The sequence below is a fragment of the Zea mays genome, chromosome 4 (genome assembly GCF_902167145.1).
Source record: "Zea mays cultivar B73 chromosome 4, Zm-B73-REFERENCE-NAM-5.0, whole genome shotgun sequence".
Taxonomy (NCBI): Eukaryota; Viridiplantae; Streptophyta; class Magnoliopsida; order Poales; family Poaceae; genus Zea; species Zea mays.
The window spans coordinates 148856175-148883208 of NC_050099.1; positions in this window are offsets into that span (position 1 = coordinate 148856175).

The window sequence follows — 27034 nt, forward strand, 5'->3', positions numbered from 1 at the left end:
GCAACGCTTGAGGGAGAGCCGCCTTTAAAAAGGGATCGACCCCCTGGGTGGTAGCCACGCCTTCGCACTCCCCTCATGCATTGCGCCCTTCCTCCTTCCGAGCCCCCGGATGGGGAGCGCCCACGTTGCCTTCGACTTGTCGTTGGAGGAGCGCAACCTCGCGGAGGTTGGCACCTTTCAGCCATCGCTCGGCTTCAAGGATTTTCATCAGGCAGCCCGGCTGCATTCCCTCACCAATGGTCACCCAGGACGGTGACCACCAGTTCAATGGGGGGGAGAAGCAAGCCGGGCTGCGACCTCTGCCCTGCCCTTAGCTTCAAGGATCTTCATCATCCTTGCTGGGGAGGAGGGCGAGGCGAGCCAGGGCCTGCCTTTGCGTGGGCTGGTGTCCCGCTTCTTCCTCCGGCATCTAGGGGTGGAAACCATCCTCCAGCTCTGCGGAGGAGGCGTCCTCCAGCCATGCGGGGGAAGGCGAACTGCTGCTGCCTGGCCAGGGTGCAGCATTTCGTCCTCTGTTCGGGCGACTGTGGCCGGCTGCACCGGGGGGTCGCACAACACGTCATACGCCGCGAGGGCGGTACTCGTGTTCTGGGACGGTCCCATTCTTGTTTTCGTGGCGAGGACGGGATTGAGGACCTGCCGGTGCGCTTTGGGGCGGCCGGCGCTTGTTGGTGCGGTGTTGGTGGGCAGGTGGACGCTGCCGTCGGTGCTGAGGTGGTGGCAGCCGGAGGAGGTTTCTCCGCCGACGACACCGTCAGCGTCACCTGCGCTCCGGGCCTCCGGCTCTTTGGCTTTAATGGCTGGTTCTCGTCCCCCGCGAGGGGACACGAACGAGAGCCTTCTAGCGGTAGCGTTCGCCCTGGGGCCATCGCTGCTGCTACAGTGGTCGCCGGCGAGCCACCCGGAGTTTGTCGTCCCGCAGGCCCTCCGATGTGGAGGTTGTTCATACCCGCAGGAGTGGAACCGGAGTTCCGTTTGTAATGGCACCTTGAGTGCCGGTGTATGTTCATTGTGGCTGTCGGGGCCTGAACATCTGTGTATCTGGGCGTGAAGCCGTGCTTTCCCCTCATTTCGAGCGCTGGGACTCGCCTGTCGACTAGCTGGACCGCTTAACCGAGTGTGAGTTACTTTGCGCGGAAGGTGACGAGTGAGGTATCCGTATCCCGGAGGCGTAGGAGTCCCTCGGCTCGGTCGGCCTTGCCACTCAAGGCTTCTCTTGCTCAGTTAAGGAACCCTCGGCTGCTCTGCGATAGTCGGAGCTGGAGGCAGCGGTGTTAGCATGGACAGAGGCGGAGTCGACTCGGAGAGGGGCTTCGTCGGCCCAGGAGCGGTTGGCTTCCCAGGCCGAGGAGGTGCAGCAGCGGCGGCCGGAGCCTGGCCGGGTCGTCCGTGAGCGAGACCATCTTTGGAGTCACGCTGCCGAGGCCGTGAGCCGGGCTGATGTCCTCGGGGGACAGCTGGCTGGGGCTACGGAGCGACCAGCCGAGCCGTCTGCTCGGGCCGGGTTCCTGGAGGAGACCATAGCTGCGATGGCCCAGGCGCGGTGCTGACATCTTCCTTCGAGGTGAAGATCCTTCCGCCCATGTCGCCGTCCGAGGCCGGGTCAGATCCCGCCGAAGGTGGAAACAACACCGAGGGTGCCGCTGTTCCTTCTGTCGATGTCTGAACCTGCAGGAACAGTTTGTCGGTAGTATGCGTATGTTTTTCGCGGCCGCGGAGGCCCAAACATATCATTGTGGTGTTGTAAAGCTACGTTTCCTTTCCTCTTGTTTCGAGTATCAGGACTTGTTTGTCGATAACAGAATCGTTTATCCGAGCGAGAGTTACTTATCGCGGAAGGTGATGAGTGAGGTATCCGTATCCCGGAGGCATAGGAGTCCCTCGGCTCGGTCGGCCTCACCGCTTACGTGTACTCTTACTCGTCCGTAGGATTCTGTTATCGATATAGTCGAGAAGGCACGAAAATCGTTCTGCCAGAAAAGTTTTTGAGCGTTAAGACTTGTTCGGTCAGTAGAATCGCTTATCCGAGCGTGAGTTACTTATCGCAGAAGGTGATGAGTGAGGTATCCGTATCCTGGAGGCGTAGGAGTCCCTTGGCTTGGTCGGCCTTGCCGCTTACGTGTACTCCATCGTTTTCAGGATCCCGCTATCGAAGCAGTCGAAAAGCGCGAAAGATGTTCTGGCAGAAAGACTTTTTCCGAGGAAAATTTTGACGCAGAGGGGGTTCCCCACTTCTAGCCCCCGAGGGAGGGTCGGGTTTTGCCGAGGCAAGGCTGACCCTTCCTTGACGGTTAGACTTTATTTGTGTATGAAAACGAGGTATATGAACGACTTGAAAACATCTTAAGGGTAAAAGCAACGTAGGTGTCGGATGTTCCAAGCGTTGCTGTAGACCTCGCCTTGACTGTTGGCTAGCTTGTATGTTCCGGGCTTCAAAATCTTGGCGATGATGAACGGCCCTTCCCAGGGAGGAGTGAGCTTGTGGCGCCCTCGGGCGTCTTGTCGCAGCCGAAGTACCAAGTCCCCCACTTGGAGGTCTCGGGACCGAACCCCTCGAGAGTGGTAGCGTCGCAGAGACTGCTGATACCGTGCCGAGTGTAGTAAGGCCATGTCCCGAGCCTCTTCCAGCTGGTCCAGTGAGTCTTCTCGGCTGGTCTGGTTGCTTCGGTCGTCGTACGCCCTCGTCCTCGGGGAACCGTATTCTAAGTCTGTGGGCAAGATAGCCTCGGCCCCATAGACTAGAAAGAACGGCGAGAAGCCCATGGCTCGGCTTGGCGTCGTCCTCAGACTCCAGACCACCGAGGGTAGTTCCTTCATCCATCGCCTGCCGAACTTGTTGAGGTCATTGTAGATCCTTGGCTTAAGTCCCTACAGAATCATGCCGTTGGCACGCTCCGCCTGCCCATTCGTCATGGGGTGAGCTACGGCGGCCCAATCCACACGAATGTGGTGGTCCTCGCAGAAGTCCAGGAACTTCCTGCCAGTGAACTGGGTGCCGTTGTCGGTGATGATGGAGTTCGGGACCCCGAAGCGATGGATGATGTTGGTGAAGAACGCCACCGCCTGCTCGGACCTGATGCTGTTTAGGGGTCGGGCCTCGATCCACTTGGAGAATTTGTCGATAGCGACCAGCAGGTGCGTGAAGCCCCCGGGCGCCTTCTGCAAGGACCGACGAGGTCCAGACCCTACACAGCAAACGGCCAGGTGATGGGTATTGTTTGTAGGGCCTGAGCGGGCAGGTGCGTCTGCCTTGCGTAGAATTGGCACCCTTGGCAGGTGCGTACAATCCTAGTGGCGTCAGCCACCACGGTCGGCCAGTAAAAACCTTACCGGAAGGCGTTTCCAACGAGGGCTCGAGGTGCTGCGTGGTGACCGCAAGCCTTCGAGTGTATTTCTTGCAATAGCTCCTGACCTTCGGCGATGGATATGCATCGTTGGAGGATGCCTGAGGGGTTGCGGTGGTAGAGCTCCTTTTCGTCACCCAGTAAGACGAACGACTTGGCGAGCCGCGCCAGTCACCGAGCTTCGGCTTTGTCGAGGGGGAGCTCTCCTTGGTGGAGATATTGCAGGTACGGGGTCTGCCAGTTTCGATTAGGCGTGACCCCATTCCGCTCTTCCTCGACGCGCAGTGCCTCACCCTCTGCGGCCGAGGGTACCTCGAGCTGGACCAAGGCCTCCTCGGGCTCAGGCGTGTCGTCGGTCTTGACGGAGGGTTGATGTAGGTCTCGGGAGAAGACGTCCGGGGGAACCGTTGTCCGCCCTGAGGCTATTTTAGCCAGCTCATCCGCAGTCTCGTTGTACCATCGGGCGACATGGTTGAGCTCGATTCCATAGAACTTGTCTTCCAGGCGCCGAACCTCGTCGCAGTAGGCCTCCATCTTCGGGTCACGGCAGTGGGAGTTCTTCATGACTTGGTCAATGACAAGCTGCGAGTCGCCACGAGCCTCGAGGCACCGAACCCCTAGCTCGATGGCGATGCGCAACCCGTTAACCAGAGCCTCGTACTCGGTCACGTTGTTTGACGCCGGGAAGTGGAGGCGCAGCACGTAGCGGAGGTGCTTCCCGAGGGGTGAGATGAAGAGCAGGCCCACACCTGCTCCTGTTTTCATCAGCGACCCATCGAAGTACATGGTCCAGAGTTCCGGTTGGATCAGAGCTGTTGGTAGCTGGGTGTCGACCCATTCAGCCATGAAGTCTGCCAAGACTTGGGACTTGATGGCCTTCCGAGGAGCGAACGAGATTGTCTCGCCCATGATCTCCACCGCCCACTTTGCAATCCTACCCGAGGCCTCTCGGCACTGGATGATCTCCCCCAGGGGGAAGAATGACACAACAGTCACCGGATGAGACTCGAAGTAGTGTCGCAACTTTCGCCGCATCAGAATTACTACGTACAGTAGCTTCTGAATTTGCAGGTAGCGGATCTTGGTCTCGGATAGCACTTCGCTGATGAAGTAAACCGGCCTCTGGATGAGCAATGCATGCCCTTCTTCTCGTCTCTCAACCACGATCGCGGTGCTGACCACCTGAGTGGTTGCGGCTACGTAGATCAAGAGGGCTTCTCCCGCAGCAGGGGGCATCAAGATGGGCGCGTTTGTAAGGAGCGCCTTTAAGTTTCCGAGGGCTTCCTCAGCCTCAGGGGTCCAAGAGAAGCGCTCGGTCTTCCTTAAGAGGCAATACAAGGGTAGGCTTCTTTCACCGAGGCGCGAGATGAAGCGGCTCAGGGCCGCAAGGCATCCCATGACCCTCTGTACTCCTTTCAAGTCTTTGATAGGCCCCATGTTGGTGATGGCCGCGATTTTCTTCGGGTTGGCCTCGATGCCCCGCTCGGAGACGATGAACCCCAGGAGCATGCCTCGGGGGACTCTGAAGACACACTTCTCGGGATTGAGTTTTATGCCTTTCGCCTTCAGACACTTGAATGTCGTTTCAAGGTCAGAGAGGAGGTCGGAGGCTTTTCTCGTCTTGACTACGATGTCATCGACGTAGGCCTCGACCGTTCGGCCGATGTGCTCTTCGAACACGTGGTTCATGCACCTTTGGTATGTCACGCCTGTATTCCTCAAACCAAATGGCATAGTAATGTAGCAGTACATGCCAAAAGGTGTGATGAAAGAAGTCGCGAGCTGGTCGGACTCTTTCATCTTGATTTGGTGATAACCTGAGTAGGCATCAAGGAATGACAGGGTTTCGCATCCAGCAGTGGAATCCACGATTTGATTGATGCGAGGTAGAGGGTAGGGAACCTTCGAACATGCTTTGTTTAGACCAGTGTAGTCTACACACATCCTCCATTTCCCACCTTTCTTTTTCACAAGCACAGGGTTGGCTAGCCATTCGAGATGGAATACCTCTTTGATGAACCCTGCAACCATTAGCTTATGGATCTCTTCGCCTATGGCTCTGCGCTTTTCTTCGTCGAATCGGCGCAAAGGCTGCTTCACGGGTCGGGCTCCAGCTCAGATATCCAGCGAGTGCTCGGCGACATCCCTCGGTATGCCAGGCATGTCCGAGGGACTCCACGCAAAAACTTCGGCGTTCGCGTGGAAAAAGTCAACGAGCACTGCTTCCTATTTGAGGTCGAGCTTGGAGCCGATCCGGACTTGCTTGGAGGCGTCGTTGCTGGGGTCGAGAGGGACGGACTTAACCGCCTCTGCTGGCTCGAAGTTGCCGGCGTGGCGCTTCGCATCAGGCACCTCCTTGGAGAGGCACTCCAGGTCGGCAATGAGGGCCTCGGATTCGGCGAGGGCCTCAGTGTACTCCATGCACTCCACGTCGCATTCGTACGCGTGTCGGTACGTGGATCCGACGGTGATGACCCCGTTGGGGCCCGACATCTTGAGCTTTAGGTAGGTGTAGTTGGGGACGACCATGAACTTGGTGTAGCATGGTCTCCCCAGCACCGCGTGGTATGTTCCTCGGAACCCGACCACCGCGAACATGAGGGTTTCCTTTCGGAAGTTAGAGGGAGTCCCAAAGCAGACGGGCAGATCGAGTTGTCCAAGGGGCTGGACGCGCTTCTCGGGGATGATCCCGTGAAAGGGCGCCGCACCGGCCCAGATCGAGGACAGATCAATCTGCAAAAGTCCGAGGGTCTCGACGTAGATGATGTTGAGGCTGCTGCCTCCATCCATGAAGACCTTGGTGAGCCTGACGTTGCCGATGTCGGGATCGACAACGAGCGGGTACTTTCCTGGGCTTGGCACGCGGTCAGGGTGGTCGCCTTGGTTGAAGGTGATGGGCTTGTCGGACCAGTCTAGGTAGACTGGCGCCGCCATCTTCACCGAGCAGACCTCCCGGCGCTCCTGCTTGCGGTGCCGAGCCGAGGAGTTCGCCACTTGCCCACCGTAGATCATGAAACAGTCGTGGACCTTGGGGAACTCCTCTGCCTTGTTGTCGTCCTTCTTGTCGTTGTCGTGGCCTCTGCCACCTTCCGCCAGGGGCCCGGCCTTATGGAAGTAGCGCCGAAGAATGACGCATTCCTCAAGGGTGTGCTTGACGGGACCCTGATGATAGGGGCACGACTCCTTGAGCATCTTGTCGAACAGGTTGGCCCCTCCGGGAGGCTTTCGAGGGTTCCTGTGCTCCGCGGCGGCGACAAGATCTGCGTCGGCGGCGTCGCGTTTCGCTTGCGACTTCCTCCTGGCCTTCTTCTTCGTGCCGCGCTGGGCGGATGCCTCGTGGACGTCTTCCTGCTGGCGTCCCTGAGGCTGCTTGTCCTTTCGAAAGATGGCCTCGACCGCCTCCTGACCAGAGGCAAACTTGGTGGTGATATCCATCAGCTCGCTCGCCCTGGTGGGGGTCTTGCGACCCAGCTTGCTCACCAGGTCGCGGCAAGTGGTGCCGGCGAGGAATGCGTCGATGATATCTGAGTCAGTGATGTTGGGCAGCTCGGTGCGCTGATTCGAAAATCGCCGGATGTAGTCCCGCAGGGAGTTCCCAGGGCGCACGTATGCGCCCTGGAAGTTTCCAGCGAAGGCTTTGACCAGGTCGTCCCAGTTGGAGATCTGCGCATGAGGCAGATGCTCCAGCCAGGCTCGGGCAGCGTCGGAGAGGAACAGGGGGAGGTTGCAGATGATGAGGTTGTCATCGTCCGTTCCACCCAGCTGGCAGGCCAGCCGGTAGTCCGCAAGCCACAGTTCCGGCCTCGTTTCCCCTGAGTACTTAGTGATGGTAGTCGGGGCTCGAAAACGGGTCGGGAACGGTGCCCGTCGTATGGGCCAGCTGAAAGCTTGCGGACCGGGTGGTTCGGGCGAAGGGCTCCGATCCTCCCCGCTGTCGTAGCGTCCCCCACGCCTGGGGTGGTAGCCTCGGCGCACCTTCTCGTCAAGGTGGGCTCGACGGTCGCGGTGGTGGTGCTCGTTGCCGAGGCGACCCGGGGCTGCGGGCGTTGCGTCCTGCGTGCGCCCGGGGTGGACCGAGGCTTCCCGCATGAATCGGGAAGTCACGACGCGATGCTCCAGGGGGTACCCTTGCCTTCGGGAGGCAGAGCTCTCGGCCCGTCGGACCGCGACATCCTCCAGGAGATTCTTGAGCTCTCCCTGGATACGCTGCCCTCGGTGGTGGATGGCTCTGGCATCGCTCGGAGTAGTATTGCCGCTGCAGCCAGGTTCTAGCCGACCCCACTGGAAGCCGGGGGCAGCCTCGCCCTGGCGTCATCAGTGATGCGGTGCTGGAAGTCCTGGACCTGATGACGCGCTTCTCCGGCTAGTGCTCGGCCTGCCCACTCCTGCCCGATGTTTTGCCGGAGCTACACAAGTTGTCCTGCTTCCTCGTCGAGCTTGGCCTGCATCTCATGGATTTGCTCGAGCTGTGTGTCCTGACCCCTCGCAGGGACTGGGACCACAGCTAGCTCCCGCAGGATGTCAACGCGAGGCGCAGGCCTAGGGGGATCGTCGTCCTCCGGCATACCAAGGTGGTTGCCTTCGTCGAGACCCCCTAGATCGACGTGGAAACATTCGCGACTTGGGCCACAGTCCTCGTCGTCAAGGCTGTGGCCATCATCGGAGTAATCGGAGAGGCAGTAGTCACATGCGGTCATGAAGTCTCGCATGGCACTAGGATTACCGAGCCCGGAGAAATCCCAACCAGAGTCGGGCTCGTCTTCTTCCTCGGAACCCGGGGGCCCGTAGGTCAAGACGGCCGTCAGTCGGTCCCAGGTTGACCACATATGGTACCCCGAAAGGTTAGGATATGCCTTTATGAAAGCGTCCACCGAAGCGGGGTCGCTTGGTGGATCGAAGCTGAATCTAAAAGGCACTGGGTGGAAAACGGACGGTACCTCTTGATCGATGGATGGTGACAAAGTCGCGTCGGGGACGGACTGCACCATCATGTCAGGTACAAGGCTAACGCCCAGCAGGCCCTTCGCGAGCGTGCTGGCGTCATTTGTCCGCTTGGGGTTGGCGTGTTGCGGGGAAACGACGCTCGTCTTCGTCTCAGGTGTGAGGTCAACGCCCGACGTGTCCCCCGCTGGGGCACCGGCGTCGTCGACTCGCTCGACAGCCAACGAGGTGCCGCCTCCTGCTTGGCCACGGTTGCCCTGCCTCCTTCTCCTGCGGCGAGGAAGGCGACGGGACAAACCCGGATGCTGCTCTTCCGCCATGGGGGGAAGACATCGTCGATCCCGCCGCCGCCGGGCGGGCTGACGGCCGCCATTGTCGCTGTCGCGCGGTGGAGGAAGGAGTACCATGTCGTAGCTGCCGTCGAGGGACATGAACTTGAGACTCCCGAAACGGAGCAGCGTCCCAGGATGAAGAGGTTGCTAGAGACTACCCATCTAGAACTTGACGGGGAGTTGTTCGTCAACACGCAGCAGGCCCCTACCTGGCGCGCCAACTGTCGGCGTTTCGACCCCGGGGGGTCCCTGGACCGACGAGTAAATTGTCGCTGCGTGTCCCAGCCCAGATGGGTCGGCGCGAGATGGAACACAAGGGGGAAAGAGAACTGCGGCTCGTGTTATCCTGCCCAGGGCGGATGCGCTTGCAGTAGGGGGTTACAAGCGTTCGCGAGGGAGAGAGCCTGTTCGTCAGCCCACCCTCCCGCGCGGCCACCTTCTCGTACGAGGGCCCTGGCCCTTCCTTTTATAGATGTAAGGAGAGGGTCTAGGTGTACAACGGGGGTGTAGCAATATGCTAATGTGTCCGGCAGAGAGGAGCCAGAGCCCTATGTACATACCAACATGGCTGTCGGAGAGGTGCTATAGCCCTGTGCATGCGATGTCGTGGTCGTCGGAGGAGCGCTTGAGCCCTGTAAAAGCACAGCTGTCGGGGCTGTCGGGACCTTGCTGATGTCTCCTTGCTTCCGTAGGGGGCTGAGAACCGCCGTCGTCATGGGCGCACGCGGGGTGCCATCATTACTTGTTTACCGGGGCGAGCCAGATGGGACGCCGGTCTTGTTCCCCGTAGCCTGAGCTAGCTAGGGGTAGGGTAATGATGATCTCCCCTGTGGCGTGGTCGGTCCGAGCCCAAGGTCGTGCGAGGCGGAAACTCCTCCTGAGGCCGAGGTCGGGGTAGGGTGAGGACGCGATTCCTTCTGAGGTCGAGGTCGAGGCCGAGCCCTGGGGTCGGGCGAGGCGGAGACCATCTTTCGGGGTCGAGGTCGAGGTCGAGCCTTGGGGTCGGGCGAGGCGGAGTCCATCTTCCGAGGCCGAGGCGGGGGCCGAGCCCTAGGGTCGGGCGAGGCGGAGACTTCTCCTGAGGCTGAGGCCCAAGGTCGGGCGAGGCGGAGCTTCCTGTGGCGCCTGAGGCTGGACTCAGCTGCTGTCAGCCCTGCCCTGACGGATGGCACAGCAGTCGGAGCGGGGCAGGCGGCGTTGTTTTCCTGTCAGGTCAGTCAGTGGAGGGGCGAAGTGACTGCGGTCACTTCGGCCCTGCTGACTGAGGAGCGTGCGTCAGGATAAGGTGTCAGGCGATCCTTGCATTGAATGCTCTTGCGATACGGTCGGTTGGCGAGGCGATCTGGCCAAGGTTGCTTCACTGCGAAGCCTGCCTGAGCTGGGCCTCGGGCGAGTCGAGGGTGCGCCCGTTGCTTGAGGAGGCCCTCGGGCGAGGCGTGAATCCACCTGGGTCTACTGTTCTTGCCCGAGGCTGAGCTCGGGCGAGGCGAGATCGTGTCCCTTAAGTGGACGGAGCCTTGACCTGAATTGCGCCCATCAGGCACTGCAGCTTGTGCTGATGGTGATTACCAGTCGAGTTAGGAGTGTTGGGGTACCCCTAATTATGGTCCCCGACAATGGTATTGAAGGGAAGCTATAAATTATGATGGCATTAAAGAGATTAGTATAAGTTTGGATGGTATTGAAGAAATTTTCTCTATCTTAGACAAATAGCTTGTGTGCGCGAGTACTCCCTTACTCGAAACGAAATAAAGATGACACTAGTTTACTTGTCCTGATACATGCTCTAACAATCGCTAATGCTACACGTTAAGGCTAAAAGTGTTTCAACTGAACTAGTAACCGACTAACATCAGCTTAGCATTTTTATTATTACAATATTATCTGAACTTCAACCGAACGCTGCGCCCGTGGAATGGCAGGCATAAGTCAAGGAGATCTTCAGATTATTATGTGATGTTCTGCTCCCAACCTGTGAGTACGAAGAAACGACTAGAACCTGCATGTCACATGATCCAGTGCCCCGTGGAAAGGCAAAACAAAGAAAACACGCTCGCTTATTCTGCTCTGAAGTAACTTTGCATCTCAAAATTGACCTAGCAATATGATTAGTGCTGCGAATTGGATCTGTCCGTGCTAGGCCCATCATATTTGTTGAAGACTTGTTCTCAAATGATATGAGTTAAGAACAAGACAACACAAAATATTAATAGTTAAAATCCTTCGTCCTTCGAAGCATTATCTCCCTTAAAATATAATGATCTTCAGACGAAAGTCATGAAGGACGTACCTTCATCATAGAAGCATATATTAATGAAAGAAGAAGCATATGAAACATAAGAAGAAACATGAATAACCATATGACATTGTTAATATATCTTTATTATATTATCCTGAATGAACATGAACAATATTTAATTACATCTGTACCTTCGGTTTGACAGAAGGTAAAAGTCCAAACGTGACGCACGAATGAATATAAGTCAGTGTCAACAGTACGGGGGTACTGTTTATCTATTTATAGGCACAGGGCGCAGCCTGTGTAAAATTACATTCATGTCCTTCATGTTTACTATTGACTTAAGGACAATCTATCGAGGACTAGATAGTCTTTTCCTTTTTAAGTCGGTTCCTTTTTCTGCTACTGAGTCGAAGCTTTCTTGCGCGTAGCTTCGGAGCTGGTTCAACCTTCGTCCCGACCATGCTTTTCATAATGTGTACAACTTCATTCCGAGTCCGAAGGTTTCTGTACATATATTACACTTTGGAAACTATTGTTAATCATGTTTTTAGGACCTTCGGAAGACAAAGGCCCCCAACAATATTTTGGATTAAATAGGCTCGGGCCAAAAAGGTCTAATTTTTTGGGTCGTGCCGTGTCAAACCCAAAGTGTAGAAATAGTGATGCAGCACGGTTCTAAAGCACGCCATGTTTTTGTTGGACCGTGCCGGTCCAAACCCGACCCAAATATTTAAACAACATAAAATCCAAATATTACAACCACATAATGTTCATAGCTTACTAAATTAAAGATATTAAACAATGTGAGTAGCATTTAATCACATAAAGTCCAAATATTACAAGCACATTAAATCTATACCTTATGATATTAAATAATATGGACTTCATTGGGATGTATCGGCCCATGCGTGCGTGCCGTATTGGGGCTCGACGGGCCGAAATCTGAAACCCAATCTAGACTTGCATTTGTGTTGTGCTAGCCCGCCCATATTTTCAGCACTAAATATGATTGTGCATTTCTCCGGTGAAACACACTGTTTTTACCGAAAATGATTGTTTGATTTTTTTTTATAAAAAAAAGATAAATAATAATATTCAGGAAAAATATTATTTTATAACCATTTCCTGCTTTTATATTTTTACATTTTTGAAAATTTGAACGAAAACTTGAGAAATCGGCCAGGAACCTGATCCCGACTCGGCTCTGGAATGAGAAATCGGGTAGAAAACTGTAATTTGACGGCGGTTCTGTAATCCGTGAGCCGGGGCCACGCCGGTTCTGTAATCCGTGAGCCGGGGCCACGCAGAATCTAAGGCCTCCTTGTTTTGGTTCGTAGCTTAAAAAAACTGCGTAGCCAGGCCGGGCGCCTGGCAGGCCTCAATCCGTTACAAAACAGGTCTAACCCACAGTACGTGCTGCTATTTCAAAGTGCCTTAGCTGCCGAACAGGGCTGCTGCACGGCACAGAATTACTTGGGCCAAGACAAAAGGGCCTTCGCCCTAACATGTGTGCAAAAGCTCTCAAAGGATTTTGTGGATTAAGAAAAGGAACAGCATGTGCCCGTGCCATCCATCTCCAAGAAACAGAGCGGTACGCTGGCTAGGGTAGCGTAACCTGTCTCCAATTCTCCGTCCATCCATCTCGAAAGAAAGAAAAATAAAACTGTGGCTTCTCCTACGCTTTCCTTATTCACACGACTCACATTCTGTTTTGATATCGCCTTTTTGACACAAAACATATAACGTATGTCTCGTCTTGGACCACCGTATGTATTGACTCTATTTGAGCTCATGTTTGATTGTCTGTACAAGGGGGAGACGAGGCTGCATGAACGGATGCAAAACAAGACATTTTATAGCTATTTGGTTGCATCCACTCGTACGCAGAAAATTGTCGTATCGGGTGAGTCAGGGCCACCCGTCGTACGTAGAAAATTGACATATTGGGTCAGCCAGGGCCACCCGAACCTGCATGTCTGAATACATGCATCCAATCAGGCGAATGGTGATGCTAGTGGCATCTTGCGCGCATACAACGTGTGCTTAAAGAAAAAGAAAAGAAAAAAGAATACCCAGATGACGTTTCATGTTGTGCAAGGAAAGTTGGGAAGAGATAAAATTGCAGCCGATGCGGCCATGCATGAAGCTATACACGTAGCACGATGGCATGCGTGCAGAGGCAGAACATCGACAAGAAGTACGCGCCTCGCACGCACGCACGTACAGGGACATAGCACAGACGCAGCAAAAGAGTACGTGCGTGGCAAGTATTCGTTTCTGCTGAACTTACAGGTTTGAATTATGCCCGGCCGTGGTAGCATCAATCCCCTGCACTGCACCGCGTGCATTAGCGCCCGGCCCAGGCAAGCAAGCAAGCTCGCATCTTAACGACCTCGCTCTCGCTCCCCATACACATGCGTGCGTGGTAGTACATGGTTGCGTTGCATTCGCATTAAGAAACAGGGAGGTCAGCCAAGCCACCGCCGATCGCACGCACGCACGGGTCCCATATGGATCGCCGCCGGGTCTGGGGTGCGTGCTCGCTCGGATCCCGCGGCTGGCAGTGGCAGGCGCATGTGCATGTGGGCGCAGCCGGCGAGCCGGCGCGGGACGCTCCTCGTGCCGGTCACGTGGGCCAGGCGGAATACACGGTTCCATGCTCTGGCCACCCCCGGCCGGAATCTTTGTTCCGAGGCCGACACGGTCCACCGCAACGCAACCCCGCCCCAGGACTTGGTTTATTAATGGGGGCCATGCAGCTGGCTGGCTCATCAGTCATCAGGGCATGTACAGTGGATGTTTTAAGTTGTGTCTTACAGTATATCTAAGAGTGTGAATGTAAAAAAACTCAAGACACGTATCTTGACGAAGATACAGTGTCTTAGCTCTATGTTCGAGACAGGAGACTATCTGATTGGTCACTTTAATTTATTGAATACTCTGATTGGTACAATGAATATCGTAAGACACATGTTTTAGACATGACCACTGTATTATGTTGTGTTTTAGTTGTATCTTGTACTTGGAGTACCGTGCAGCAGTATCTGGATTTTACATGCCCTCATCATCACACTCGCGTGGTCTCGTCTCGTGTTCTCTCTCAAGTCTCAATCCCAGCTATACATGTCCAAACGGGCCGGCCCGGTAGTGGGCCCGTGACCCGGCACGGTCGTGGCCCGGCACGAGCACGACACGGCCCGACTAGAGGCGTGCCCGGGCCGGCCCGGTTCAATAGCCGTGCCGGGCTTGGGCTGACCGTCGGGCCCGCGGTGCAGGCACGGGCCCGGCACGGTTAATTAGTAGGCACGGTAACGGCCCGTTTGAGGGACTGATTTTATAACGGCCAGTCTATTTTTAGCTATAATACTTATGATATGTTATAATATGAGAGCATTCTGACTTGTAATATGTGTATCTAAAATTCTTTTGTCTAAATATGTATTTAAAATTATAAATATAATTAATTAAATCTAAAATAAATTTGGATATTACATTTAAATTCTGAATTTTGAAGTGTTTTTTTTTGTTTATGGGACCGGGCCCGACCCGGCACGACAGGCCCGCCGTGCCTCCGGCCCGGCACGGCCCGTGTAAGAATAACCGTGCCGGGCTTGGGCCGCGTTAGCCGGCCCGCGGGCCGGCCCGGCACGGCACGACACCGAACCGTGCCGGGCTTGGACTAGTGCCTCTCGTGCCGGGCCAAGCCGTGCTCGGGTCGGGCCGGCCCGGCACGGCCCATTGGACATGTATAATCCCAGCTAGCTGCAGTGCATGCAGCTTCTTGGTATCAGCAAGTCAAACTGTGACGGAGCCGGAGCCGGGGGCGCAGCGGAGCGGTTTCTGGCATTCTTTTTTGCGCTGCTCCTGAGGCGCGCGCGGCTGATCCCGATGCGGCGCGCGGTCTTCGCTCCGCGGTTCATGCGACGAAGAGCGAAATAGTAATTAACTCCTAGCTACTGTACTGTGGTGCCCAGTTCGGGGTAGTAATTAACTTGCAGCGTAATAGTAGTGGTAGAAACTTGGAGTGGAAAAATGAGGCAAGAAGTCAAAGTCATTCCTTGCTTGCGCTACTGTATGTGGTGCCCAGCTAGTCAGATCCAGCGAGCCAACTTTGTCCGCGCATCCCGTGCTCGTGGTTGACTACAGAGTGTATGTATTGTATAACACTATGCATCCACCTCATTTTATCCCCTTTTCCGGCATTCCCCATCAGGATCGCACCAAAGCATGCAGGAGTACGTACAAGGATTCTCGTCCGCGAGCCGCCGGTGGCCGGTGGGGCAGCAGGAGGACGGGGACGGGACGGTGGCCCGTGGCCGGGCCGATCGAGTGGCAAGGCGACGCACTGCGGCACTGCTCCAGCGCACGCTGCGTTTGTACGCGCTAGACTACGACAAACGCGAGGCGGGGCAGACCGCAGACGAGGCCGGCATGTAGGGTCACCGCCGGCGACAGAACTGGGGCGCGTATCGTGTGTCCTCTGCGTTGCGTACGCGATGAGCGAGAGCGCGCCCACCCGGCCGGCCCTCACCAGGGCGCAGTGCAATGCACTGGGGCTGCAAAACAGAGGCCGCTGCAAACCCGCCTGTCCGCATCCACTACACAGAATCAATCTGGCAGATGCTTCGTGTCTGGGGGGGTGGGGGAAAGAAAGGACGCCTTTTTTCTCTCTCGAGTGTGTTGCGTTGCGCCATCCATCCTGACGAGAGAGCAAGGACGTCGATCGACGGCGGACGATCTGGAGAGCGAGGTGCCAACTAACCAAACCAACAGATATGCGTTGGGTGGGCCCCGCGAGTATTTTAGGCCACGGCGGGCCTGCCTGGAGCCCTGCAGGACTGATTGAGGCGCACGAGCGAGCAACTGGTGTTCCCGCTAGCTTACGTCAGGAGGTGTTCCGCAGCGCAACCGGTCGTGGCGTCGTCCCCGTATGTTACATGAATAAACCCGGTCCCACAAGCCAGTGCCGTAGGGGTAGGTGGTAATGAGGCGTGGAGCTCGCCAGCTCGGGCCAGGGATGGCGGGCCCCCCGCGGTAGCAGAAGGCGACGCCGGCTGGCCGCGGCACGCATCGCCGGCGACAAAAAACGACCCCAAGGGAGCTGCCCTGCCACCCGTCCGCGCGCGTGACGAGGCACGGGCGCACGCCTCGCTTGGCTTCACCCGGACGGACCCCGTTCCCCGCGCACGCCAGCGTCTCAGCGACATCCACGCTGTGCTCCTGCCTCCTGTCCTGTCCTATCCTGCCCCGCCTTGTCTGCTTGCTGTCCACAGAGGCGCCGCTGCTCTCCCTACTCTTTTACTCCATGCCACCGGTTCCACCACAGCGCGCTCGTGATCGTGAGCTGGGCGGGCCGGCGCGCACGCCGCGGGTGCCCTTCTCCGTCGCCGTTGCCGTCGGCGCCGTTACGGGATCCGCCGCGCGCGACGCGGCACCCGGTTGCTGCGCCAAACGGGAAACGAGTTGACTTGCATTGCATTGCCGTGTGCCTTTGCTATGGATTCCATGCCAAACACCAACTCCGTTTCAAACCTTCTCGTACAGTCAAATTATCTTAAATTTAATTACCTTTTTTATTAAAAAAATACAGTATAAAATATATGCTCTATAAAAATACAATTAGTACAAAATTTAATAGTATTTATTCGATATTGTAAATACTGTTATTTTGTCATAGAATTTTAGTTACATTTAAAATGTTCTATCTCTTTCAAATAATTTTTACAGTTCTAGGCGAAGAGGCTGTACGTACGTACTATAAAAAAAATCTCGGAAAGGCTCCTCGGATAAAGAAAAAGTAGAAAATAGATTTGTTGGGAAAGTACGTGTCGTGTGCCATGTGGTAGACACTGCTGGTCTGAAACCTACTTAGCTATGAAGACCATGTGTCCATGTTGCGAGATCGAAGTCAACGCAAGCACATCTTCGGCAACACAGCGTTGTGGTCGTCCACACTATCAGTTTCACCTTTGAAAACTATGTCTATCAAAGGAGTTAAAAACAACTTTTAAGGACTAGTTTGTGAATCTATTTTTCCAAAAGATTTCTATTTTTTTAAAGAAAATTAGTTCGTTTTTTCTTGAAAAAATAAAAATCCCTTAAAAATAGGATTGCCGAACTAGCCTTAAAAAACTGTTTTATCAGAGCCTGTTTAGTAATAGAATTTCAAAAACATTTTATTAGTGGAGATACAAGGCAAAAATTTCTGGCGACATGAATTCCGAATGGTAAGTTTCCCTGTAGCCACCAACTCCAACTTGGCGCTGCTTGTTTACATCAAGCATCTACCACATCCTAGCGTCGCCATCGCCAGCGTACTCGGTTGGTCTTAAACTCTTAATCAAGTATATATTCTTAGGTCGAAATGGACAGAGTGTCGACGATCCGGCGGCAAAGCGAAGTAAACGCCGGTTTAAGCAACGTAAACCCATCAATGGTTCGGAAATTAGTTTCAAGGACAGTCACCGGTCAACACATCGTGCCAACGAAGTTATGCCATCCCAAGAATTAAGAAAACCTTGAAGCAAAATAACAGAAGTTACTCCAACAAATTGACTGTTGTTCCCCAATTGTATGTGTCCCCAGTCACGATCTCTTGGTGGGAGATTAATATGCCTCTGGATATTTTTCGATTACTCGTTAACATATGTCCCATGTCATGTTTAGCCGACTCATTGTAAAATCACCTTCAATGTATCGTATTCATAGTACCGCCAAAAACAAAAAAAATTCTTTCGACAAGTCGTGCATATGACATACAAAACACATTTTTACACTGTAGATAACACTATTTACATAGTACAGTTTAAAATAGAAGGTAGAATAGGAAATCTGCTAGAGACAACCTAAGGACGACGTCATAGATCTAGATTCAGACCTATGTGCCAGTATTGTAGACGTGAGAAAGATATATAATGTTCGTTTTTTATATGGCGGTGCAAGGATAAGGAGAAAGAGGAGAGACAATGGTGGAGAACCTCTTTTCTACTTATTTATTATAGTAGGGCACATGTTTATTATACAGAAAATTAGTGCCCCTTATAAGATTTGGTATTAGTCTATACAGTTCTTGTTAGTGATATATCCAAGAAGCAATCATACACAATTTATATTAGGATCTAATTGGGATTAGAGGTTAATGGACTGCAGCTCATTAACACATTCTATAAATATATGGGAATAGGTTAGGGCTAGGCCACTCCACCACACGTGTAAACCCTAGTCGTTGCCTTCCTCAGGTCATGAAACCCTCACTGCACGCGCGGTGCTAGGCTGCTAGCACACCAGCGCACGACGTTCCTTCCCCGTACGTGTGGACTACGTGGAGGCACGTTGTGACTGCTCTGCTGACAAAATGCGGAGGAGGAGACGATCGTGATCAGCTACTTCCTCTCCAACTACACGTGCCTACGTTGGATCGCTGCTCCAACTTGCCTTCCGCTGCGCTGCACTGCGCGTCTAGTGGTAACGATCCATGATCTTTTATTTGCAAGTTTCCTATGTGACATGGTAGATGTGTCTAGCACGTTTACTATCAGTGGTATCGGAACCATCTTGTGTAGTTTTTTTCTAGATCTAGGTTCATGAGATGGGTCCATTTGATGCACGGTTTGATTAGATCAATTGTTCATAAGGGGTTGAAGTAGATTCCATTGTATAATCCTACCGGCAGGAACCACCATCAGGGCTAATCGCATACAAAATGAGAAGATCAAGACAACAGATTGGTAAATTTTGAAGCAGATTGCATAATATATAACTGAAGGGATCAATTTGTCCTTCTCTGTTGTATGCGCAACTTGCCCCTAGCGACTCGAATCACCATCGGGGCTAATTGCGTACACAATCAGCAGATTGACGTAACAGATCGGCGTCGCGATAGTAATCTTCTTTAGGTTGAAGGTCTCGAATTTCAGTTGATTTGATCAATCACATGAGATTTTCAGTGAAATTTCCATACATATGATGCATGAAATCATGTGAGGTTATCTGTTGTAGAAAACGTGTCCGTCTAACTTATTTTTTGCAGAGTATGATGTGAATGGTGTGGCCTTAATATCATGTGATGTTTTGGGCATAACTTTTGTGCATGCCTGCGTGCTGCAAAGTATCACAACCAGGTTTAGGTTGTTTCATTATTGTATAACGACCTGCGTGTCGACATGTGATGGTTTAAAAGATTCTTCATGTAATTCGTTTACTAGATATTAGATGTAGTAGCTTTGAATTGTATAGTTTCATGGAGACTTCAAGCATGATGGCGATGATGATCACCACAAGACAAGAGGAGGCATGGCGATGGAGACCACGATAAATCCAAAAGGCCATACTATTCACGATATGATATGATTATATGTTGTGATGTTTACCTTCTTGTCTTACTATTCCTCTCATTAATTACATATGGTGGATGTTTTTGTCGCGATAGAATAGCTTCTCTCGAAAAAACTAAGTTTTTTATGCCTTTTACCAATAGCCACTCTTAATGAAGTTATGATCGTTGCGTGGTGTGTTTGCCAAAGTAAAACACCATCCACTATCTTTGTGAATAAGGTGGATGTTGGACATTCACATGCATAGTTGTTGGCGTTTCGACCCCGGGGGGTCCCTGGACCGACGAGTAAATTGTCGCTGCGTGTCCCAGCCCAGATGGGTCGGCGCGAGACGGAACACAAGGGGGAAACCATAAGGGGAACCGCGGCTCGTGTTGTCCTGCGCCCAGGGCGGATGCGCTAGCAGTAGGGGGTTACAAGCGCTCGCGAGGGAGAGAGAGAGAGCATGGTTGTCAGCCCGTTCTCCCCCGCGACCACCTTTTTTGTACGAGGGCCCTGGACCTTCCTTTTATAGATGTAAGGAGAAGGCCCAGGTGTACAATGGGGAGTGTAGCAGAGTGCTAACGTGTCTAGCAGAGAGGTGCCAGAGTCCTATGAACATGCCGACGTGGCTGTCGGAGAGGTGTTGGAGCCCTGTTCATGTGGCGTCGTGGCTGTCGGAGGAGCGCTTGAGCCCTGTAGAAGCACAGCTGTCGGGGCTGTCGGGTCCTTGCTGACGTCTCCTTGCTTCCGTAGGGGGCTGAGAACCGCCGTCGTCATGGAGCACGCGGGGTGCCATCATTACTTGTTTTACCGGGGCGAGCCAGATGGGACGCCAGTCTTGTTCCCTGTAGCCTGAGCTAGCTAGGGGTAGGGTAATGATGTACCCCCCCCTGCGGCGTGGTCGGTCCGAGCCCAAGGTCGGGTGAGACGGAGACTCCTCCGAGGTCGGGGCTGAGTCCGAGCCCTGGGGTCGGGCGAGGCGGAGACCGTCGTCCGAGGTCGAGGTTGAGTCCGAGCCCGGGGGTCGGGCGAGGTGGAGACCGTCGTCCGAGGTCGAGGTTGAGTCCGAGCCCTGGGGTCGGGCGAGGCGGAGACCGTCGTCCGAGGTCGAGGTTGAGTCTGAGCCCTGGGGTCGGGCGAGGCGGAGCTTCCTATGGTGCCTGAGGCCGGACTTGGCAGCTGTCAGCCTCACCCTGGCGGGTGGCACAGCAGTCGGAGCAGCACAGACGACGCTGTTTTCCTGTCAGGTCAGTCAGTGGAGGGGCAAAGTGACGGCGGTCACTTCGGCCCTGTCGACTGAGGAGCGCGTGTCAGGATAAGGTGTCAGGCGATCCTTGCATTGAATGCTCCTGCGATCCGGTCGGCTGGTGAGGCGATCTGGCCAAGGTTGCTTCTCCACGAAGCCTGCCCGAGTTGGGCCTCGGGCGAGTCGAAGGTGCGCCCGTTGCTTGAGGAGGCCCTCGGGCGAGGCATGAATCTGCCTGGGTCTACTGTTCCTGCCCGAGGCTGGGCTCGGGCGAGGCGAGATCGTGTCCCTTGAGCGGACAGAGCTTTGTCCTGTATTGCGCCCATCAGGCCTTTGCAGCTTTGTGCTGATGGTGTTTACCAGCCGAGTTTAGGAGTCTTGGGGGTACCCCTAATTATGGTCCCCGACAGTAGCCCCCGAGCCTCAAAGGGAGTGTGGGTACTCGCTTGGAGGCTTTATCGCACTTTTTTGCAAGGGGACCGGCCTTTCTCGTTTACATTTTGTTCTGGTGGGTGTGCGCTAGCGCACCCGCCGGGTGTAGCCCCCGAGGCCTCGGAGGAGTGGTTTGACTCCTTCGAGGTCTTAATGACTTTCGTGATGCCTCGGCCGGTCTAGTTGTTCCCTCATGCGAACAGGTCGTAGCCCGGGTGCATGGTCAGGTTCTGAGTCCTCGGGCTGGTACGTTGACACTGTCAATGGTTTGGCCGGAGCCGGGTTTGCGAGAGCAGCCCCCGAGCCTCTGCACAGGGCGAGAGGACGATCAAGGACTGACTCGGCTTTTTCCATACGCCCCTTCGTCGCCTTTCCGCAAGGAGGAGGGGGGAGCGCCATGTTGCCCTCGGAGGGCGCCGAACATGGTGTCTCCAGTGAGTTGCTAACGGGTGATCCGAGTGGATGTCCGTGTCCCGTTCGATAAGGGTCGGCTAGTGGCCCAGAGGCGCGCTCCAAAAGTACCTGCAGGTTATTTGCCGGACCCGGTCCCGTTTGATAGGGTCCGAAGTCTCGATGCCTCCCTCTGATGGGATTCCGTTACAGAATCGCTCCTGCTGGTCTCGGAAATGTCCTAGGGTACCTCGGGAGCGTAGCCCAAGCCTCGGCCATGTATCGGACGTACCCAGAGTCATCCCTCGCTCTGCATATTATGAGGCGGCTGTCGAACCCTTCGGGGGCCAGCCTTCGAACCCCTGATCAGTAGTGAGCGCGGAGCCCGAGTGGCCTGAGGCGGCTGTCGAACGCTTCCGAGGGGCCAGCCTTCGAACCTCTGACCAGTAGGAGGGCTCGGAGCCCGAGTGCTCTAGGGTGGCTGTCAAACCCTTCCGAGGGGCCAGCCTTCGAACCCCTGATCAGTAGGAGGGCTCGGGGCCCGCTTCCTTCGCAGAGAAGGATCCCTTTCGGAGTATCCCCTTTCCCGGTCCCTGTAGCAAGAGAGAGAAAGGGGAAGAGGAAAATGATACGAAATTGAACGATGTGGCGCACCTTTTTTGACGCGGTTATTATGGCGGAGGTAAAGCGTCGTCCGCTTCGCCTGCCAAAGGTGTCGGCTGCCCTGCCGCGGAGTTAATGCGACAGGATGAGTGGTTTGCGGGGCAGCTGTTGCGCGAGCCGTTCGAGGAATGGAACACGGGCGCGTCGTTTTCACGCCGTGGGAGAGGGCTCTCCTGCTGCCCCAGGAGGGGACATGAGCCTGCAGACGATTTGACCGCTGCTTCTGCTTGCCTGCTGCCGCCATTACTGTCGGCCCACTTTTGGCCATATCGATCGTCGCGCCTTCTCCCGCGGCTGACTGACCTGTGGCCGGCGTGCTTGGTTGGCACTGTTGGGCCATGCGCAGGGTCGCCTCAAGTCGCGGCACCGGTTCCGTAGTCGAGGAGGCGCGGCGTTGGCGTAAGTGGCGGTCCAGTTTTTCGCACGTAGTAACCGGCGCGCCGGTTACATGACGTGTGGGCCTAGGACTCCATGCTGGACGCGTCGAAGTCGAAAGGGTGCATCCCCGTGGTGCAGTTGCATGCTGCCTGCATGGCGGTCCGCCCTTTCACCCGCTGGTTTGGGTGAAGGTGGAGGAGTGCTTGTAACCGCTGGGCAGTTACACGCTCCGCGCGCGGCGGTTTGGCCTCTTCTGTCCTGGGCCAGCTTGCATGACGCGTGGGACCCAGCCCCTGTGTCATAGGGGGAGGACCTTTAAGCGCGTTGGTGAAGACTTAGCCCGCGACGCCTGAGGACGCGAGTGGGGTGAGTCGCCTTTAAAAAGGGATCGACCTCCTAGGTGGCAGCCACGCCTTCGCACTCTCCTCATACGTCACGCCCTTCCGCCTTTCGAGCCCCCGGATGGGGAGCGGCCGCGTTGCTTTCGTCTCGCTGTTGTTGGAGGAGCGCAACTTCGCAGAAGTTGGCACCTTTCAGCCATCACTCGGCTTCAAGGATTTTCATCAGGCAGCCCGGCTGCATCCCCTTACCAATGGTCACCCAAGACGGTGACCACCAGTTCGATGGCGGGGAGAAGCAAGCCAGGCTGCGACCTCTGCCCCTCCCTCAGCTTCAAGAATCTTCATCATCCTTGCTGGGGCGGAGGGCGAGCTGAACCGGAGCTCTACCACCCGCTCGGGCCGGCGGGCCACTTCTTCCTCCGGCTTCTGGGGGTGGAAACCATCCTCCAGCTTTGCGGAGGAGGCGTCCTCTAGCCATGCCGGGGAAGGCGAACTGCTGCTGCCCAGCCAGGGTGCAGCATTCCGTCCTCTGTCCGGGCGACGGTGGCCAGCCGCACCGGGGGGTCGCACAACACGTCGTACGCCGCGAGGGCAGTACTCATGTTCTGGGACGGTCCCATTCTCGTTTTCGTGGCGAGGATGAAAGGGAAATGTGCCCTTGGGCCATTTCTAAGTATTTTGGTGATTTAGTGTCCAACATAAGTGCTTAAATGTAAAATGGTGGACAAAGTACAAACCAAGGATAAAGGTATGTTTCTCAGACTTAGTACATTGTTTTATGGACTAATGTATTGTGTCTAAGTGCTGGAAACAAGAAAAATCGAATTGGAAATGAGATGGCTTTGTTCAGCCAAAGTCTGCTGAGTCTGGGAGCACCGGACAGTGTCCGGTGCGCCAGGCTGGCTCGAGTGAACTGGCCACTCTCGGGAATTCACCGGCGACGTACGGCTATAATTCACCGGACTGTCCGGTGTGCACCGGACTGTCCAGTGAGCCAACGGTCGGCCGGGCCAACGGTCGGCCGGGCCAACGGTCGGCCGCGCGATCTGCGCGGGACACGTGGCCGAGCCAACGGCTAGAAGAGGGCACCGGACTGTCCGGTGTGCACCAGACATGTCCGGTGCGCCGACGGCTCTCTGGCAGCCAACGGTCGGCTGCACCATTTATGGAAAGAAATCGGGCACCGGACATGTCCGGTGTGCACCGGACTGTCCGGTGCGCCAGTCGACAGAAGGCAAGATCAGCCTTCCTAAATTGCTCTCAACGGCTCCTAGCTGCCTTGGGGCTATAAAAGGGACCCCTAGGCGCATGGAGGAGCACAACCAAGCATCCTTTGAGCACATTTGATCACTCACACATCATTCTTGCGCACTTGTTCGACATTCTAGTGATTTGAGCTCCGTTCTAGTGTGCTAGTCTTTTTGAGCTCAAGTCTGGGTCTTCTGTGTGCGTATTTGCTGTGATCTTTGTGTCTTGTGTGAGTTGCTCATCCCTCCCTTACTCCGTGATTCTTTGTGAACATCAAAAGTGTAAGGGCGAGAGGCTCCAAGTTGTGGAGATTCCTCGCAAACGGGATAAGAAAAGAAAAGCAAAACACCGTGGTATTCAAGTTGATCATTGGATCACTTGAGAGGAGTTGAGTGCAACTCTCGTCCGTTGGGACGCCACAACGTGGAGTAGGCAAGTTTTGTACTTGGCCGAACCACGGGATAAACCACTGCGTCATCTCTGTGTTGAACTCTTTGTGGTTATCGTATTGTGCAAGATCTTCTCTCTAGCCACTTGGTGATTATTGTGCTAACACTTAACCAAGTTTTGTGGCTTAAGTTTTAAGTTTTACAGGATCACCTATTCACCCCCCCTCTAGGTGCTCTCAATTGGTATCAGAGCCGTTCTCTTCAAGAAAGGGACTAACCGCCCGAAGAGATGGATCCTAAGGGGAAGGGAATTGTGATCAACGACAAGGATAAGGAGTCCTTCATCAACGAGCCGAAGGAGGACAAGCCTAACGACTCGGGCTCGGGCCACAGACGCAAAGATGGGAAGAAGAAGAAGACAAGACACATCAAGGAGATCGTCTACTACGACGACAGTGATGAGTCCACTTCTTCCCAAAAGGACAACGACGACAACGACTGTGAGAGAAGGAAACCGGTTAATTCAAACTTTTCTTTTGACTACTCTCGTATTCCGCAAAGTACAAATGCTCATTTATTATCAATTCCACTTGGTAAACCTCCTCACTTTGATGGAGAGGACTACGGATTTTGGAGTCACAAAATGCGTAGTCATTTGTTCTCTCTCCATCCAAGCATATGGGAGATAGTTGAGAACGGAATGCATTTTGATAGTAGTGATAGTCCCATGTTTATCAATGAGCAAATTCATAAAAATGCACAAGCTACTACTGTTCTTCTAGCTTCTTTGTGCAGGGATGAATACCACAAAGTGAGCGGCTTGGATAACGCCAAGCAAATTTGGGACACCCTCAAGATCTCTCATGAGGGGAATGATGTCACAATGCTCACCAAGATGGAGTTGGTGGAAGGCGAACTCGGGAGATTCGCTATGATAAGGGGAGAAGAGCCAACTCAAACGTACAACCGGCTAAAGACCCTTGTCAACAAGATAAGAAGCTATGGAAGCACGCGATGGACGGACCACGACGTCGTCCGCCTAATGCTAAGGTCTTTTACTGTCCTTGATCCTCATCTTGTAAACAATATTCGTGAGAATCCTAGGTACACCAAGATGACGCCCGAGGAGATACTTGGAAAGTTCGTGTTGGGGACCTTCGGCATCCGAAGGTCCTCAAAAACAGGATTTAATAGTATTTCTGGAGTATAATGTGTGAACAGGTATCTTCGAACTCAAGTCGGCATCACAGTAAACCAGAATAATACGAAGGTTGGTGCAGCGCCGAAGGTGTAAGCAGGAAAGCTTCAGCGTGACAGCAGAAGGTGAAACCGACTTAAAGATAAAAAGGCTATTTAGACCTCGACATATTACTATAGAATTATTATCAAGTGTAAAGGGCATGAATGTAATTTTGTATGGGTTGTGTCCCGCGCCTATAAATAGGTGAACAGTACCCCCGTACTGAACACGCTGACTTGGCATTCGCTTTTTGCGTCACGCTTGTACTATCATCTCCTTCCAGTTGAAGGTACACTTGTAATTCAACGATATTTCTGTTTATGCTTAATAATAATACATAATTGTTCATGTTGTCATTTATATTCCTTACATTTCATCCTTCGTCATTATATAATGAATTTATGAAGGTATATCCTTCATAACCTTCGTCCGAAAACCATTATACCCTAAGGGAAATAATGTTTCGAAGGACGAAGGACTTTAACGATTAACATTTTCTGTGTTGCCTTGTTCTTAACTCATAGCATTTGAGAATAAGTCCCCAACATTGGCGCCCACCTCCGGTGAACTCACTTCCACTCTTTGAAGTTTTTTGAACACCTTCGGCGATCATAAATCTTCGTTATGGCGCCGAAGAAAGCTTCAGCGACTGGGGCTGCAGCTCTGCAACCACTGGACCACAATCAGGAGACAGTCTCCCTGCGGGAGGCCCGAAGCCAGAAAAGGAAGGCTGTCAGTCCAACACCACCAGAGGACGAGATAGATCAAGAAATCAGAGATATGGAGATGCTTCATCAACAAGTACAGAGGAAGAAAGAAAAGATGGCCAGGCTAGCTGAACTGCAGAGGCAGATAGACGAAGCCTCTGAAGAAGTTCGTCATCTTGCTCAGGATGAGCAACACCGAAGGCCTCAGCATCAAGACCTTCATCAGGAGGGTTTTCCCAACGAAGATGACTGGTATGACAATTTCCATCATGGGAATTTTGTTTTTGATGATGATTCTCCTCTGTCCGCTGAGCTGCAGGCTACACCTTGTCCTCCGTCCTACAAGCCGCCTCAGCTTCCCGTATTCGATGGCCACTCGGACCCGAAGCAGTTTTTGATGAGCTACGAAGCAACAGTATCTTCGTATGGTGGCAATGCTTCAGTCATGGCCAAATCTTTCGTTATGGCTGTCAGGAGTGTTGCTCAAACCTGGTATTCCTCCCTTCGACCAGGAACGATCACCTCATGGCAAAAGCTGAAGGACTTGTTGTTAACTAGCTTCCAAGGGTTTCAGACGAAGCCGGTCACTGCTCAGGCTCTGTTGCAGTGCACCCAGGATCACGAAGAATACCTACAGGCGTATGTCCGAAGGTTCTTGCGTCTGAGGGCACAGGCACCAACGGTGCCCAATGAAATTGTCATTGAGGCCATGATCAAGGGGCTTCGGCCAGGACCGTCAGCTCAGTACTTCGCTAGGAAGCCCCCTCAAACTTTGGAGAAGCTGCTCCAGAAGATGGACGAGTACATTCGGGCCGATAATGATTTT